Raw genomic sequence first — 19,186 nt, 5'->3', positions numbered from 1 at the left:
CAAGGGTTTGGCTTGGGTGACAAAATGTCTTCTGTAGGCGTGGGTTTGTCTCCCTCTCCCTAAGATGTGTCCGGTATAGGCCAGGGTGCCACTCAAGGCCGTAACCAATTCGGGTTATAGCTTCTCGGCCTTTTGGCTAAGATCAAGTGTAGTTTCGGAGGACGCTACCTTGGTCGGTACTGGAAGGTGCCTGGGATTGCACGTCTGCCGGCCTTGAGGGAGTGTGTGCGCCTTCTGGTGACACATAGCCCTCTTGTGCCTGGACGGTTCCCAGGCAACGGGAGGCGATCACCTTTGTTATTTTGAAGTCCTACTGATAAACAGAAAAAAAAAAAATTAAATCTGTTCTTATCAGTTTAATATCTGATACGTCCCCTCTCTAGGGACCATATATTAAATGGATTTTTAGAACAAGGAGATGGAAAAAATCTTGCTCTGTCCACTCCACGCATTGACCTGGTATTGCAGTACCTCCAGGACCGGTGCACCCCTTCTTAACCGAGTTTCCAAAAGCAGAACTCAATTCACCTGATTCAAATGAGCCTCATTAGTGAATTGAAAGAAAGCAAAAACTTTATATGCACCTCAATTTGGCCAATTCACTTTTCACACTTTCACCCTTTTTTTTATCTTTCACACCTTTTACTTGCTTTATTGATGCAAAAGCTGTGCCAAATAGCAAACTCATCTCCACTCAACTTGACCAACTCTGCTATGTCCCGTGCAGTATCTTATTCTCAGTCTTATCTAGATCATTTGCAATTGAATAGAATAGATCCCTTTTGGACACATTGGATTCAGCTGCTGCAGTGACTGCAGGTGTTAGAAGATGCAGACTTGGCATCAGGTGCTGTCTATCAGATTCCACTCCAATTAAAGCTTCCATTGTTTTTCGGTGTTTTCTTTGAGCAATGATGATGTCTTTAGTGATCTGTTGGCTCCCTCTCCTGGAGGAAGAGTTTGCTTGCTCTTGGACTTTCAAAAAGAGAGGTCATGATAGACATTTAGCTTCTGAGCCCAATTGGGGACAGTCATGGGTGATGAATGTTTTGCAACCTGCTGCGAAGCCTGATACCGCAATATAAGGAACGTCAAATACTAAGAATGGGCGGCCTATGAAAGAATTAGTACTTTCATTAAGCATACTTAAACGGCTAATTGGGAATAGACAAACTGTAAAAAGCCCTCTGAGAAAGCCCCTCTCTATCCTTTGTCAGTAAGCTTTTCTGTAGTCTGCCTGTTGATGTATTTTCCGTTTGAACAGTGCACAACATGAAGTGACGGAACACTGGCTTGTCACAATGTCCCCCGCTGACATCACAATAGCGCTGCTGCCTAGAAAGCCAGCTGCGCAGCAGAAGTTGCTCTTTGGGTGGGATGGTGGGCTAATGTATCTATTCCTGCTTGGTGAGAGTTTGACATGATCTAGAGCAACGAGTTCCAGCGGCTAGCGGTTGATTATTGGCTGTAATGGGGCTTTCTGGCTGGTGCTAGCCTTTCTTCTTAGCACACAGGAACCACAATCCCTACACCATGCTTCGATGGATTCTCTCATCCCAGCCCAGTAAAACTACATATTTCACACAGTTATAGGCAGCCCATGGGCATTCACCTGGATTAAAACCCATAACAGCTCATAGACCAAACAATCAATCTACCACTGGACCAAAGACAGGAAGCTAAATCCACTGCCTGCGGTAACTAACTTAATCCTATAGGCTACTCACACAACAAACCCAAGAGAAAGGAAAAAAACATGGCTTCGATTATCCATCCAATGAAAACGCATAACCATTGTGAGCCATTGGACAATGCAATTGCACACATGGTGACATGGTGCACGGCCCAATGAATCAAGTCTGTACTTCATATTCACGGTTTAAGCCCTTGGGTTTTAATGTGTCCAGAGTACATATCCAGAAAGATTCCCTTTTTTTGTGCTAAGCACAAGTCAACAATACATTGTAAGCAGATTCTATTACCAGTCCCACACCATTTTGTGACGCATAATCACACAGTGGCCCAATTAAGATTCCAAGTCATCGAACATGTCCCAGCCATACGCAGAGGAGGCAATAGAATTAGGAAGCTCAAAGAAAGGGAATCTTTCTGGATATATACTCTGGGCACGTTGGAACCCAAGGGCTTAAACCATGAATATGAAGAACCGACTTGATTCATTGGGCCGTGCACATTTTTTCTAACGCCCGGTTCTTTTTCGTGTTCACACTATATATGGTTCCACTATGTATGGAGTTCCATTCTTCCTTGTTTTTTATTTGTCATGTTTGTCATGTCTGATCAACTGGTTACATTATGTCTGATTACCTTGTCTAACAGTTTTTTCTCCCCTTTCTTTACCTTCCATGTTCCCATAGTCACGTGAAATATCCCTGTTGCACTTGATTACGGCTCACTATTCACTATAGGATGTCTTATATCTAACATCACACTCTCACCCATCAGCACTCTATAGGTTTGTATAAGGTATGCGCTTACACATCCGGTCCTCCATAGGTATTTCCACTTATGTAACACTATCCCTATGATCACTCATAACTCATACCCTTGTAGTCAATTACAGCCTCCTCTCTCCCCCCCTCCCCTTCTCCCTTTCCATCTATAATTTTGCCATATATACTAGCAAACACTCAGTGTACCTAGTGGCATCCTATTCGTGGCTATTGGACCTTGCTATAGTCCCACTAGTGCCAAGACATTTGCAGAGCGCATCTGCCTGCGTTGCACACTCCAACTAATTATAAGTAAGCCATTATACTAGCAAACACTCAGTGTACCTAGTGGCATCCTATACGTGGCTATTGGACCTTGCTATAGTCCCACTAGTGCCAAGACATTTGCAGAGCGCATCTGCCTGCGTTGCACACTCCAACTAATTATAAGTAAGCCATTATACTAGCAAACACTCAGTGTACCTAGTGGCATCCTATCTGTGGCTATTGGACTTTGCTATAGTCCCACTAGTGCCAAGACATTTGCAGAGCGCATCTGCCTGCGTTGCACACTCCAACTAATTATAAGTAAGCCATTATACTAGCAAACACTCAGTGTACCTAGTGGCATCCTATACGTGGCTATTGGACCTTGCTATAGTCCCACTAGTGCCAAGACATTTGCAGAGCGCATCTGCCTGCGTTGCACACTCCAACTAATTATAAGTAAGCCATTATACTAGCAAACACTCAGTGTACCTAGTGGCATCCTATACGTGGCTATTGGACCTTGCTATAGTCCCACTAGTGCCAAGACATTTACAGAGCGCATCTGCCTGCGTTGCACACTCCAACTAATTATAAGTAAGCCATTATACTAGCAAAAACTCAGTGTACCTAGTGGCATCCTATCTGTGGCTATTGGACTTTGCTATAGTCCCACTAGTGCAAAGACATTTGCAGAGCACGTCTGCCTGCATTGCACACTCCAACTTTTTTAAACTAAGCAATTTTACTAGCAAACACTCAGTGTACCTAGTGGCATCCTATACGTGGCTATTGGACTTTGCTATAGTCCCACTAGTGCCAAGACATTTGCAGAGCGCATCTGCCTGCGTTGCACACTCCAACTAATTTTAACTTAGCCATTATACTAGCAAACACTCAGTGTACCTAGTGGCATCCTATACGTGGCTATTGGACTTTGCTATAGTCCCACTAGTGCCAAGACATTTGCAGAGCGCATCTGCCTGCGTTGCACACTCCAACTAATTATAAGTAAGCCATTATACTAGCAAACACTCAGTGTACCTAGTGGCATCCTATACGTGGCTATTGGACCTTGCTATAGTCCCACTAGTGCCAAGACATTTGCAGAGCGCATCTGCCTGCGTTGCACACTCCAACTAATTATAAGTAAGCCATTATACTAGCAAACACTCAGTGTACCTAGTGGCATCCTATACGTGGCTATTGGACTTTGCTATAGTCCCACTAGTGCCAAGACATTTGCAGAGCGCATCTGCCTGCGTTGCACACTCCAACTAATTATAAGTAAGCCATTATACTAGCAAACACTCAGTGTACCTAGTGGCATCCTATACGTGGCTATTGGACCTTGCTAAAGTCCCACTAGTGCCAAGACATTTGCAGAGCGCATCTGCCTGCGTTGCACACTCCAACTAATTATAAGTAAGCCATTATACTAGCAAACACTCAGTGTACCTAGTGGCATCCTATCTGTGGCTATTGGACTTTGCTATAGTCCCACTAGTGCCAAGACATTTGCAGAGCGCATCTGCCTGCGTTGCACACTCCAACTAATTATAAATAAGCCATTATACTAGCAAACACTCAGTGTACCTAGTGGCATCCTATACGTGGCTATTGGACTTTGCTATAGTCCCACTAGTGCCAAGACATTTGCAGAGCGCATCTGCCTGCGTTGCACACTCCAACTAATTATAAGTAAGCCATTATACTAGCAAACACTCAGTGTACCTAGTGGCATCCTATACGTGGCTATTGGACTTTGCTATAGTCCCACTAGTGCCAAGACATTTGCAGAGCGCATCTGCCTGCGTTGCACACTCCAACTAATTTTAACTTAGCCATTATACTAGCAAACACTCAGTGTACCTAGTGGCATCCTATACGTGGCTATTGGACTTTGCTATAGTCCCACTAGTGCCAAGACATTTTCAGAGCGCATCTGCCTGCGTTGCACACTCCAACTAATTATAAATAAGCCATTATACTAGCAAACACTCAGTGTACCTAGTGGCATCCTATACGTGGCTATTGGACTTTGCTATAGTCCCACTAGTGCCAAGACATTTGCAGAGCGCATCTGCCTGCGTTGCACACTCCAACTAATTTTAACTTAGCCATTATACTAGCAAACACTCAGTGTACCTAGTGGCATCCTATACGTGGCTATTGGACTTTGCTATAGTCCCACTAGTGCCAAGACATTTGCAGAGCGCATCTGCCTGCGTTGCACACTCCAACTCATTATAACTAAGTTGCATTGTCAGGGATATTTATTCTTTATTATTCTGCTGTTAATAAAGCTAGACCACCACTGCAATCTTCACCACCTCTCAATTTTTACTACCACATTTTCAGTCCACAATCTTGTCGCAATCAACATGAGTGGCAAAATGACAGATGCTGGTGGAAAGGGGAAGAGGCGTGGTGGAAAAGGCAAAAAAGGTTTTGTCTGTGGGGAAAGTGGCAAAGCTCCATTATCATCTGCTGAAGATAGACCATCTACCAGAAAAAGTAAGATGTCTACTACTTACCGTGGACAATCCGATGTGCTCCCTTTTTTACGGACACGAACAACAGGAAGAAAGGTAGATGATGGGCAAAAAAGGAAAATGCTTGAATGGATCTCAAGTGGTCCAACAAGTGCCCTCTCAGCCACTTCAAGTACCGCATCCAAAAAACACCAGTCCTCTGAGTTGTCATCCCAATCACACTTGATTTCTCCCAGCTCTGAAGTCTCCATCAGCCCTGCACAGTATGGTGGAACTGAGATGGCTGAGTCTGCAGAGCTGTTCAGTCACACTATAGCCTGGGAATCAGAGGTCTGCTCCCAAGCTACAGTGAGTACAGAACAGGAAATGGTCTGCAGTGATGCCCAGAACCTTTGTGACTCTGATTCAGGCCGTGAGGACCAAGTTTCTGAGCATAATGTTGACCCTTTGTCACAAACTGTAACACCTGTGGTTATAGACAATGAGGAACATACTGATGAAGATGAGACGCAGATACCCGATTGGGATGACAACTTAAATATTCGGTCAGGGCAAGAAGAGGCTCGGTCTGAGGGGGAGGGGAGTGCAAACACAACAATTGATGATGAAGTTCTAGATTCCACCTACTGTCAACCCCCAGTCAGGCACTCGAGGAGGTCAACAGAGGCGGTGGAGGAGGATGCAACCGACGACGAAGTTACCTTGCGCCTTCCTGGACAGAGTCGGAGCACTGGTAGCACGTCTACAACTGCATCCTCAGCCACCACTCTGCCTATGAGCATTATTCGGGGTGGATCAACAGGTCGCATGGCCTCTAAGCCTTGCCTAGCCTGGTCCTTTTTTGACATAGAAAAAGATCGCCCAAATCATGTGATATGTAAAATTTGTCATGATTCTCTTAGTAGAGGTCAAAACCTCAGCAGTTTGACAACTTCTTCCATGAATCGTCACATGAATAAATATCATAGGTCCCGGTGGGAAGCTCACTGTGCTGCAATGCTGCAAGAGCGAACCATCCACCGCCCGCCCCTTCCAGTGCATCCGCGCGCTCTTCATCTTCTAGGACTGTGGGGACAGCTGTCACACCTGTTTTTCCACGCCAAACTTCCACCACTGTAACCGCAACAGGCAGTTTGCTTGTAAGGTCGTCAGTTGGTTTGGAAGGGGAAACAAGTGAGTGTGTACAGCTCTCTCAGACATCGATAGCACCAACGTTGGATGAAGGCAACATCATGTCTCCGCCTGCACTTTCCTCACAAACCTGCATTTTTCCAGGGACACCCTACTCAACACCGTCTACACACAGCAGCCAGATCTCTGTCCATCAGATGTGGTCAAATAAAAGGCCACTTCCTCCGACCCATGACAAAGCTAAGAGGTTGACTCTATCCCTCTGTAAGCTGTTGGCTACCGAAATGCTGCCTTTCCGCCTAGTGGACACACAGGATTTTAGAGACCTTATGTCTGTCGCTGTGCCCCAGTACCAGATGCCTAGTCGCCACTACTTCTCTAAGAAAGGTGTGCCCGCGCTACACCAGCATGTCGCACACAACATCACCGCTTCCTTGAGAAACTCTGTGTGTGAACGGGTGCATTTCACCACCGATACTTGGACCAGTAAGCATGGACAGGGACGTTACATGTCGCTAACTGGGCACTGGGTAACTATGGTGATAGATGGTGAAGGGTCTTCTGCACAAGTCTTGCCGTCCCCACGACTTGTGTGTCAATCCTCTGTCTGTCCAAGTTCCGCCACAGCTTCTGCATCCTCCACCTCATCTGGGTCCTCCACCTCCGCCCCAAGCCTGCCTGGTCAGGCCACCAGCATTCTCACTGCGCAGAAGGAATCACGCACGCCTCATTACTATGCTGGCAGCAGAGCGCAACGGCATCAGGCGGTCTTTAGCTTGACATGTCTTGGGAATAAGAGTCACACAGCTGAGGAGTTGTGGTCAGCTCTGCGGTCCGAGTTTAATAAATGGTTGTCTCCACTCAACCTGCAGCCTGGTAAGGCCGTGTGCGACAATGCTGCAAACCTGGGTGCGGCACTTCGCCTGGGCATTGTGACACACGTACCTTGTATGGCTCACGTGTTGAACCTTGTCGTCCAGCAATTTTTAACACACTATCCCGGCCTAGATGGCCTTCTGAACAGGGCACGAAAACTGTCAGCTCACTTCCGCCGTTCAAGCGCCGCAGCAGAGCGACTTGCATCGCTCCAGAAGTCTTTCGGCCTGCCGGTTCATCGCCTGAAATGCGATGTGGCGACACGCTGGAATTCAACTCTCCACATGTTACAGCGACTGTGGCAGCACCGCAGAGCCCTGGTGCAATACGTCATGACGTATAGCCTGGGCCAACGAGATGCAGAGGTGGGGCAGATCACCCTGATGGAGTGGTCTCAGATCAAGGACCTATGCACCCTTCTGCACAGTTTCGACATGGCGACGAATATGTTTAGCTCTGACAATGCCATTATCAGCATGACGATTCCAGTCATTTACATGCTGGAGCACACGCTAAACACTATTCGGAGTCAGGGGGTGGGACAACATGAAGGGGAGGAACTACAGGAGGATTCATATGCGCAAGGGACAACAACATCACCAAGGTCCAGACGTTCATCATCACCAACGCAGCAGGCATGGGACCATGGGGAACAGGGATCGACAAGGGCGCATAGTAGCAGGCGAAATGTTGAGCAAGGTGCAGGAGAACATGAAGAAATGGAGGACGAACTGTCCATGGACATGGAAGACTCAGCGGATGAGGGAGACCTTGGTCAAATTTCAGTTGAAAGAGGTTGGGGGGAGATGTCAGAGGAAGAAAGAACGGGTAGCACCTCTATGCCACAAACACAGCGTGGACTTGGTCCGCATGGCTGCGCAAGACACATGAGTGCCTTTTTGTTGCACTACCTCCAACATGACAGTCGTATTGTCAAAATTAGAAGTGATGATGACTACTGGATTGCCACACTATTAGATCCCCGGTACAAGTCCAAATTTTGTGACATAATTCCAGCCATAGAAAGGGACGCACGTATGCAGGAGTATCAGCAGAAGCTGTTACTCGATCTTAGCTCGGCTTTTCCACCAAACAACCGTGCAGGTGCAGGGAGGGAATCTCCCAGTTGTAACTTGACAAACATGGGACGGTCTCGTCATCTTCAACAGTCTACCCGTACCAGTAGGACCGTATCTGGTGCCGGTAACAGCAATTTTATGGAATCTTTTCATAATTTTTTTAGACCCTCTTTTGCAAGGCCACCAGAGACAACAAGTCTGACACATACTCAACGGCTGGAGAGGATGATACAGGAGTATCTCCAAATGAACATCGATGCCATGACTGTGCAACTGGAGCCTTGCTCCTTTTGGGCTTCAAACCTAGAAAAATGGCCAGAGCTCTCCAGTTACGCCTTGGAGATTTTGTCGTGTCCAGCTGCCAGCGTAGTCTCTGAACGTGTATTCAGTGCTGCTGGGTGTGTGCTGACAGATAAGCGCACGCGTCTGTCCAGTGACAATGTGGACAGACTGACGTTCATCAAAATGAACAAGTCATGGATCCAGAAGGAATTTACTACCCCTGTGTCATCCTGGGGAGAGTAAATGCTTGTTGATTTGGAATGTGCTTGATGCAAATCAAAACATCCTGTTTGCAACTAGGGCCCAAGTGCTGCCACTGATGGGGTGGGTGTCTGTGTGGCCCAATTTTTGGAAAAAAGGGAGACTCCGCTTGGAGTAACCCTTGCTTGCTGTGTTTTTAAAAGAAGCCAAGATGAACAGAGCTGGGATCAGGAAAGACTTTGCTACCTACCCCGGTGTCATCCTGGGGACGGTTAAGAATAGCGTATTTTTGAATGTGCTTGATGCAAATGTAGCTGTGAAGTGTACAACTGGGGCACAACTGCTGCCACTGAAGGGGTGGGTGTGTGTGGGGCCCAATTTTTGGAAAAAAGGGAGACTCCGCTTGGAGTAACCCTTGCTTGCTGTGTTTTTAAAAGAAGCCAAGATGAACAGAGCTGGGATCAGGAAAGACTTTGCTACCTACCCCGGTGTCATCCTGGGGACGGTTAATTATGGCGTATTTTTGAATGTGCTTGATGCAAATCAAAACATCCTGTTTGCAACTAGGGCCCAAGTGCTGCCACTGATGGGGTGGGTGTCTGTGTGGCCCAATTTTTGGAAAAAAGGGAGACTCCGCTTGGAGTAACCCTTGCTCGCTGTGTTTTTAAAAGAAGCCAAGATGAACAGAGCTGGGATCAGGAAAGACTTTGCTACCTACCCCGGTGTCATCCTGGGGACGGTTAATTATGGCGTATTTTTGAATGTGCTTGATGCAAATCAAAACATCCTGTTTGCAACTAGGGCCCAAGTGCTGCCACTGATGGGGTGGGTGTCTGTGTGGCCCAATTTTTGGAAAAAAGGGAGACTCCGCTTGGAGTAACCCTTGCTTGCTGTGTTTTTAAAAGAAGCCAAGATGAACAGAGCTGGGATCAGGAAAGACTTTGCTACCTACCCCGGTGTCATCCTGGGGACGGTTAAGAATAGCGTATTTTTGAATGTGCTTGATGCAAATGTAGCTGTGAAGTTTACAACTGGGGCACAACTGCTGCCACTGAAGGGGTGGGTGTGTGTGGGGCCCAATTTTTGGAAAAAAGGGAGACTCCGCTTGGAGTAACCCTTGCTTGCTGTGTTTTTAAAAGAAGCCAAGATGAACAGAGCTGGGATCAGGAAAGACTTTGCTACCTACCCCGGTGTCATCCTGGGGACGGTTAATTATGGCGTATTTTTGAATGTGCTTGATGCAAATCAAAACATCCTGTTTGCAACTAGGGCCCAAGTGCTGCCACTGATGGGGTGGGTGTCTGTGTGGCCCAATTTTTGGAAAAAAGGGAGACTCCGCTTGGAGTAACCCTTGCTTGCTGTGTTTTTAAAAGAAGCCAAGATGAACAGAGCTGGGATCAGGAAAGACTTTGCTACCTACCCCGGTGTCATCCTGGGGACGGTTAATTATGGCGTATTTTTGAATGTGCTTGATGCAAATCAAAACATCCTGTTTGCAACTAGGGCCCAAGTGCTGCCACTGATGGGGTGGGTGTCTGTGTGGCCCAATTTTTGGAAAAAAGGGAGACTCCGCTTGGAGTAACCCTTGCTCGCTGTGTTTTTAAAAGAAGCCAAGATGAACAGAGCTGGGATCAGGAAAGACTTTGCTACCTACCCCGGTGTCATCCTGGGGACGGTTAATTATGGCGTATTTTTGAATGTGCTTGATGCAAATCAAAACATCCTGTTTGCAACTAGGGCCCAAGTGCTGCCACTGATGGGGTGGGTGTCTGTGTGGCCCAATTTTTGGAAAAAAGGGAGACTCCGCTTGGAGTAACCCTTGCTTGCTGTGTTTTTAAAAGAAGCCAAGATGAACAGAGCTGGGATCAGGAAAGACTTTGCTACCTACCCCGGTGTCATCCTGGGGACGGTTAAGAATAGCGTATTTTTGAATGTGCTTGATGCAAATGTAGCTGTGAAGTGTACAACTGGGGCACAACTGCTGCCACTGAAGGGGTGGGTGTGTGTGGGGCCCAATTTTTGGAAAAAAGGGAGACTCCGCTTGGAGTAACCCTTGCTTGCTGTGTTTTTAAAAGAAGCCAAGATGAACAGAGCTGGGATCAGGAAAGACTTTGCTACCTACCCCGGTGTCATCCTGGGGACGGTTAATTATGGCGTATTTTTGAATGTGCTTGATGCAAATCAAAACATCCTGTTTGCAACTAGGGCCCAAGTGCTGCCACTGATGGGGTGGGTGTCTGTGTGGCCCAATTTTTGGAAAAAAGGGAGACTCCGCTTGGAGTAACCCTTGCTTGCTGTGTTTTTAAAAGAAGCCAAGATGAACAGAGCTGGGATCAGGAAAGACTTTGCTACCTACCCCGGTGTCATCCTGGGGACGGTTAAGAATAGCGTATTTTTGAATGTGCTTGATGCAAATGTAGCTGTGAAGTGTACAACTGGGGCACAACTGCTGCCACTGAAGGGGTGGGTGTGTGTGGGGCCCAATTTTTGGAAAAAAGGGAGACTCCGCTTGGAGTAACCCTTGCTTGCTGTGTTTTTAAAAGAAGCCAAGATGAACAGAGCTGGGATCAGGAAAGACTTTGCTACCTACCCCGGTGTCATCCTGGGGACGGTTAATTATGGCGTATTTTTGAATGTGCTTGATGCAAATCAAAACATCCTGTTTGCAACTAGGGCCCAAGTGCTGCCACTGATGGGGTGGGTGTCTGTGTGGCCCAATTTTTGGAAAAAAGGGAGACTCCGCTTGGAGTAACCCTTGCTTGCTGTGTTTTTAAAAGAAGCCAAGATGAACAGAGCTGGGATCAGGAAAGACTTTGCTACCTACCCCGGTGTCATCCTGGGGACGGTTAATTATGGCGTATTTTTGAATGTGCTTGATGCAAATCAAAACATCCTGTTTGCAACTAGGGTCCAAGTGCTGCCACTGATGGGGTGGGTGTCTGTGTGGCCCAATTTTTGGAAAAAAGGGAGACTCCGCTTGGAGTAACCCTTGCTTGCTGTGTTTTTAAAAGAAGCCAAGATGAACAGAGCTGGGATCAGGAAAGACTTTGCTACCTACCCCGGTGTCATCCTGGGGACGGTTAATTATGGCGTATTTTTGAATTTGCTTGATGCAAATCAAAACATCCTGTTTGCAACTAGGGCCCAAGTGCTGCCACTGATGGGGTGGGTGTCTGTGTGGCCCAATTTTTGGAAAAAAGGGAGACTCCGCTTGGAGTAACCCTTGCTTGCTGTGTTTTTAAAAGAAGCCAAGATGAACAGAGCTGGGATCAGGAAAGACTTTGCTACCTACCCCGGTGTCATCCTGGGGACGGTTAATTATGGCGTATTTTTGAATGTGCTTGATGCAAATCAAAACATCCTGTTTGCAACTAGGGCCCAAGTGCTGCCACTGATGGGGTGGGTGTCTGTGTGGCCCAATTTTTGGAAAAAAGGGAGACTCCGCTTGGAGTAACCCTTGCTTGCTGTGTTTTTAAAAGAAGCCAAGATGAACAAGTCATGGGTCAGCAAAGACTTTATCTACCTACCCCGGTGTCATCCTGGGGACGGATAAGAATGGCGTATTTTTGAATGTGCTTGATGCAAATCAAAACATCCTGTTTGCAACTAGGGCCCAAGTCCTGCCACTGATGGGGTGGGTGTCTGTGTGGCCCAATTTTTGGAAAAAAGGGAGACTCCGCTTGGAGTAACCCTTGCTTGCTGTGTTTTTAAAAGAAGCCAAGATGAACAGAGCTGGGATCAGGAAAGACTTTGCTACCTACCCCGGTGTCATCCTGGGGACGGTTAATTATGGCGTATTTTTGAATTTGCTTGATGCAAATCAAAACATCCTGTTTGCAACTAGGGCCCAAGTGCTGCCACTGATGGGGTGGGTGTCTGTGTGGCCCAATTTTTGGAAAAAAGGGAGACTCCGCTTGGAGTAACCCTTGCTTGCTGTGTTTTTAAAAGAAGCCAAGATGAACAGAGCTGGGATCAGGAAAGACTTTGCTACCTACCCCGGTGTCATCCTGGGGACGGTTAAGAATAGCGTATTTTTGAATGTGCTTGATGCAAATGTAGCTGTGAAGTGTACAACTGGGGCACAACTGCTGCCACTGAAGGGGTGGGTGTGTGTGGGGCCCAATTTTTGGAAAAAAGGGAGACTCCGCTTGGAGTCACCTTGCGGTGTTTTACATGATTTTAGAATGGCGTGCCATGCCTATATCTGTGTGTCCTCCTCTTTTTCCTTGTCCAGCTGTTTTGTTTTCGCATGAGTATATGTCCTTGTCACTTTCCCATGTGTTTGTGTTGTGTTGTGAGTTGTTTGTCACCTTTTGGACACCTTTGAGGGTGTTTTCTAGGTGTTTTACTGTGTTTGTGATTGCCTGCCATTGTTTCCTATTGGCTCGAGTTCGGTTCGTCGAACGTTCGACGAGCCGAACTCGAACGGGAGCTCCGTTCGGCGAACCGACCTCGAGCCGAACCGGGACCGGTTCGCTCATCTCTACTCCTGGACATAGCATTCGAATTACCAGGTCCCTGAAGGCTGAAATGCGTAGTGGCCGGAAATCATGAACAATTACAATGGGCGTATGTGCTGTAGATCCTGCGTCAGTTGTAGCTTGAAACTTTGTCTTTTCACGGATTTGCCCGTCTCTCATGGTGTTGGGCTATTTTCGGATCAAAATGGTGTGTCCCTCCTTGGCCCGTATCATGGGTTATTTCAGGGGCAAATTTAACTCTCTTAGCACTTTTCTCCTTAATTGTGGCCGTTGAATTGTGGGGTCAAGGTCTATCCAACCAGCATATTTGTTGTTTTTCAGACAATTTAGGGCTCGTGCATAGTAATAATAACACAGGTTTCCAAGGGTAAAAATTTTTGAAAGATGTGATTTTTTTCATACTTTCGATCATTGGACTCAGTAAAAATATTGAAAAAATATCATCACGTACAGTTTTTTCACAAACACTGATTCTATAGGTGTTAGGGCCAGGTGGACGGGCAGACCCAGGAGGTGGATCCACTGGGCCGAACACCTTAATGAAGGCAAGGGGTCCGGTAGCCGGAGCACTACGGGTAGCAGGACAGTCCGTGCAAAAGAGTGGAATGGAGAAGTCCCTGGGACCACGGAGTCACTGATGGTAGTCCGGGTGACGGAGCTCAGGTTCGGAGGCCGAGATGTCAGGCAGAGTCCGGAACCGATGGAGCGAGAGGACGGGTCACCACAGGGATCAGAGATGGTACGGACTGACGGGATGGCAGATAGTCAGCGTTCGGGGTTCGGGAATCGGCAGGACCGGATGGCGAGGCAGGAGCGGCTCTAGAAGAGAGATAGGTAAGTATATCACAGAGACACAAGGAGACCTGACTCCTAGCTTAGGAAACACGAAGAACAGGCCCCGCCCACTTGGACATTAAACCCCTTTATACCCTGTACCTGTGTGTTCAATTTCCTGTCAGTGGACGCTGGCCCTTTAAGAGAGGGTCAATGACCGCGCGCGCGCCCTAATGCGCATGCGCGAGGCCCGGGTGCCAGAAGCCAGGGCAGGGAGCGGTGTATAGGAAGCAGGGGAGCCGGCCTGGAGCAGGGCTGCCGACGGGCGCCGGGAGCGGGGACCGGGCCGCCTGGGGACCGCAGGTGGTGGAGGCTGGAGACCGTGGAGCGGGGGATGTCTGCCAGAGGAGCCGGGGAGCGAAGCAGGGAAGCCGGGGAGCGTGGCAGGTGAGCCGGGGGGCAGAGCAGGGGACCCGGAGAGCGTGACAATAGGTTTCCAAAAGGTTAGAATTCTGAAAAGATTCCCTCCATACTTTTCTGAAGATGGTGCTCTAGTGTATTCAAGCAATGTTCCTGTGCTGATGGAAAATGTAACATTAAGTACAATGTGAGCGAGTGGAGACACGTCATTGTTTCATCCAAAAAGTCTGAAAGCTGTGCTACTGCTCAATGGCAGTAAGTATTCTTCAGTGTGTGTAGGGCATGTGTCGCGGGCAGAGGGGCCACGCACGCTACGCTCGGGTTCGGGGACTTCTGCTGCTGCTGCTGCTCGGTGGCTCGAGCGGAGGGCCAGATCCGGGGACTCGAGCAGCGCTCCTCGCCCACGAGTGAAAAGGGGGTGGTTTGTTTGGGGAGATAGTTAGTGACGTCACCCACAGGTCGTGGTGATAATGGGCACCACCACTGCTGGTGACGGGGATCCCGGGAGCGATGGCAGGGAGCAGCTAGGATGTTGGTTCCCCCTCCGTGGGTAGGGGTTGGTGATCCCGGGGCCCGGTGGCGGTACGGGGAGGCTGGATGGCTGGGGTGTACGTACCGAGGGAGCACGTTTGCCCGCAGGCGCTGGCCCTTGGATCTCTAGCCTATGGCGGTGGCTTTTTATCCTCACGGTGTGGACGGTTGCCTTCTGTCGGGTCTTGGGTGTTAGGGAACCCCTGGGATTCCGGTCACTCTCGGATTTGACCATTGTCGGCGGCTCCTAGCCTGGTCAGGGTCCAATGGCCCTGCCTTTGTGCTTGGTACAGATCCGCTCACCGGTTCAGTTCCCCTCGGGTCACCGCCCGTCCCCGGTCCTACGGTTCAGCTGACTTGTACCACCTCCTGCAGACGGCCACCACCGTCTGCCGACCTTGCTGACAGTGCCTGGGCTCCTACCCAGACACTAACAGTTTCTGTCCTCTCACTTTCCACTACAAAACTAAACTAACTGCTTTTTCCCGCCTCCAGGCCTGTGAACTCCTCGGTGGGTGGGGCCAACCGCCTGGCTCCGCCCCACCTGGTGTGGACATCAGACCCTGGAGGAGGCAACAAGGATTTTGTGTGACTGATGTAGACTATCCAGGGGAGGGGGTGTGTGTGATTTTGTGTTTGTGACTACCTGGCTAGTCCAGGGCATCACACATGCTATGCACTTGGAAGAAAGCTGTGAGAATTTAGACTTTATTCTCAAGAAACTTAACTACAAGGAGCATGGATGGTCAATATGTGGTGGTCTAAAAATGTTCTCATTGCTTCTTGGGCAGCAAGGAGGATATATTAAATACCCATGCTGTTCTGCCTCATGGCAGCCTGCTAATAGTCATTCATTGAAATTTCTGTTACAACCCCTAGAGGTCATTGTTATTCTTTTGAATTGCTGAGTTTCCCTTTAAGCTAAATGTATTCTGGGTAAGGAATGCCTCCCTGAGCTGAGAAGAAGCCTGCAGCCATTTTCTCTTTGGATTTGTCAGGAAAGGACATGCCGACTTACCTCTCTGTACATTCACCCCTGCCTAGTGTAATCCGGTGAGCAAAGCAAATTACATGTGTTAGTGATAGAATCCTAGATGGAAGAGTGTAGTAAATGCATTGTACATTGTACTTCTACACCTTTAGTGTCATCCCTGTCTTGTTTGTCTAGATAGGATTTCTATGTATTGCAGATGCAGTGACCTTTCACCTACATTCTCGTAAGAACTGCATCTCATGTACTGTTATGCTATGTTAACTCTGTATTAACACTGTACTGACTGTAATCATTTTCTTGTTATAGTTTTTACCCGTATAAAACAGTATCTTGGATATACCGTATTCTGTCTTCAACTGCATCTTGGATATTCCTATATTCACTGTATATTCCATGTATACTGCAATCAAGTTCACGTTACCAGCTAATAAATCAAGGCTATTGAACTCCACAGTCTGTTTATTTGAAATGTGAACTAGGGTTTAGCTGTATGCTAGAGATTCACAGCATTACGTAAAAGAAGGCAGAACACATGCTTTTTGTGTGAATTGGAAAGCCAGGTTAGGACTCTTCACTGGAGCAAAAAAAATTGGCCAACAAGAACATCTTTGTAACCGGGACTCAAGAACATTGTTGCATAAAGCTTAGTTGATCCCACCTAAAGTTCTCTTGCCACCACTCCACTGTAAGCTTGGACTGATGAAGCTGTTTGTGAAAGCGCTACTGAAAGAAGGAGAGATGTTTAAGTACCTGTGTACCAAGTTTCAGGGACTGTCAGAATCAAGTCTGAAGGAAGGTGTGATGCCCTGACAAAACCAGGTAGTTACAGATAGGCCCCCGCACAACACCTTTCCTCACTTAGGAAACACACAGCCGACCTGAAACCCTAGTCACCTAGGACCCTGAAGCCAGGACCGAAACCAGCGGCCTAGCTAATTAAATGATTGAGGGCAGGATTATAGGTCCTATCCCACCTAAAGTCCCTCAAAGAAGACAACAGCCCACTGATAGGGATAAGGCCACCGCCAGGGCCCTTAGATCCCACGGGCCAGCGCCTGCGGGCACGGCTCCTTAGGCCATATCCAGCCGGGAGCGGACTCCTGAGTTCCAGACCAGGCAGTCCACCATACACAAAAACAAGTGCAGAGTAAAGGACAGCGACCACCAGCCTGGGTGGGGGACCTGAATGCAACCGGCCGGGGCGGCAGGCCACCAGCACCTTTGGTTTACCGAAAGACTCGTGTGATTCATTTACTGTGAGTAACCAAACATCCCCCTGCTTGCTCAGGCGCGCCGGCCCTTGCCATCACCATACCCTGCACAAAGACACTGGGCCCCGGGGCAATCATCCCTACACACGGAGGGGTTAACATCCAGCTGCCACTACATCTCTCCCGGGTATCCCATAATGGCAGCGGTGGTGTCCCACCTCACCACACACCGTTGGTGGCGTCACAAACTTAATACGGCCTAGCCCATACATCTACATTCCTCCTTTTATTCGACATGTCCGCGAGACCCCCGGGTCGAGCCACTCTCTTAGAAGGTCTGGATCCGACCAACGGCGGCTGCTGGCACAGGGGCAGCACAAAAGCATTTTTGTGGGTTCGGATATTCAGAAACCCATGAATGAAGGATGACGTGTTTTAAACAATAATGAAAACTGTTGAAAAAAGGGCTTGGGACTCTTTGAAAGAAGCAATAAATACGTTTCTAGGTAACAACAAAGAATCAAAATTTAAGTCCATCGTGGAGAACATGCTGAAACGTTTCAAAGCCTTGGGTTGTCTAATGAATTTGAAGTTACATTTTTTACATTCCTATTTGGACTACTTGTCTGAAAACCTTGGTGCTGGTGGGAAGAACAAGAAGGTTTTCATCGGAATATCAAGGAGATGGAACGACGATACCAAAGTAAATGAAACGTGAACATGATTGCCGGATGCTTCACAGAGAAGATCCACAGGCCTTCTATAAGAGAAAAGGGGGATCTAGAGAAAAGGAAAAAGTGCAAGAATAAATTTCTAATAAAGTTGCAGAATGACTGTACAATAAATAAATGTATTTTATATATAAAATTGTGAATATTTTTGGTTACAATAAGTATTTTTCTTGTTCATGTCACTTGTATGTAACTTCACACATGGATTGTACAAAATCAATATTTGATGGTTAAAAAAAAATATTTATTTTTTTTTTTAAATCAGGACATTAGAAAACATAATAATCAGTCACTGGATTTGAAGTTTCATAAACCAAAATTTGACATAGCTGTGTAATTTGTCGGGCACCCACCGACAATAGAATAGCGCCAGATTTAGGAAGCTGGCTGAGGTCTGCAAAGTCTGTAGCCAGGTGACAAAATTGTCCAACCTGGGTTTCTTCCTTAAGTAGTCTCTGGTATGATGATATGGTATAATCCTGGCAGCCGGAGTCGAAATCCCTAGATTGCGGTTATGATCTCCAATCGGAATTGGAGCCCCTAGATTGAAGCCATGTAGCCAAGTGATCCTCTAGTTGAAGCCAAAGTCCCTAGACCGAGTCCACAAGGCATCCTGGTTCTGATCCCCTAGCCAGCTCCTAAGAGCTTAGACTAGATCATGCAACATCCATCAACAACCTGGTGACTCCAAGAAGTCCCCTTTTATAGCCATAACCTTCCCTTAGGATATACTGTGCCCTTATCAGATTGGTTGTACAAGGTTGCTTCTCTTATTGGATGAATTTCAAGCTGCATGGATAATGTTCATTTAAATGATGTGGATAGAAAGACTGAAGATATCTACATGTAGTCTGAAATCCATCATGAATCAATACTATTTTACACAGTCATAAGCAGCCCATGGGCATTCACCTGCATTCAAACCAATAACAGCTCATAGACCAGACAATCCATCTACCACTGGACCAAAGACAGGAAGTTAAATCCACTGCCTGCGGTAACCAACTTAATCCTATAGGCTACTCACACAACAAACCCAACAGAAAGGAAAAAAACATGGCTTCGATTATCCATCCAATGAAAACGCATAACCATTGTGAGCGATTGGACAATGCAATTGGACACTTGGTGACATGGTGCACGGCCCAATGAATCAAGTCTTTACTTCATATTCACGGTTTAAGCCCTTGGGTTCTAATGTGCCCAGAGTACATATCCAGAAAGATTCTCTTTCTTTGAGCTAAACACAAGTCAACAATA

General features: G+C 47.4%; 1 pseudogene; it reads left to right on the top strand.

Annotated features, from left to right (window-relative positions):
* The first annotated feature begins 287 nt into the window (after positions 1–287).
* On the top strand, positions 288–493 carry LOC142268481 (U2 spliceosomal RNA; annotated as a pseudogene).
* Positions 494–19,186: the final 18,693 nt, after the last annotated feature.

Source organism: Anomaloglossus baeobatrachus, unplaced genomic scaffold (genome assembly GCF_048569485.1).
Source record: "Anomaloglossus baeobatrachus isolate aAnoBae1 unplaced genomic scaffold, aAnoBae1.hap1 Scaffold_3036, whole genome shotgun sequence".
In the NCBI taxonomy this organism is placed as follows: domain Eukaryota; kingdom Metazoa; phylum Chordata; class Amphibia; order Anura; family Aromobatidae; genus Anomaloglossus; species Anomaloglossus baeobatrachus.
Note: the sequence above shows the minus strand (reverse complement) of the source record. Positions and strands in the feature narration are given on the sequence as shown.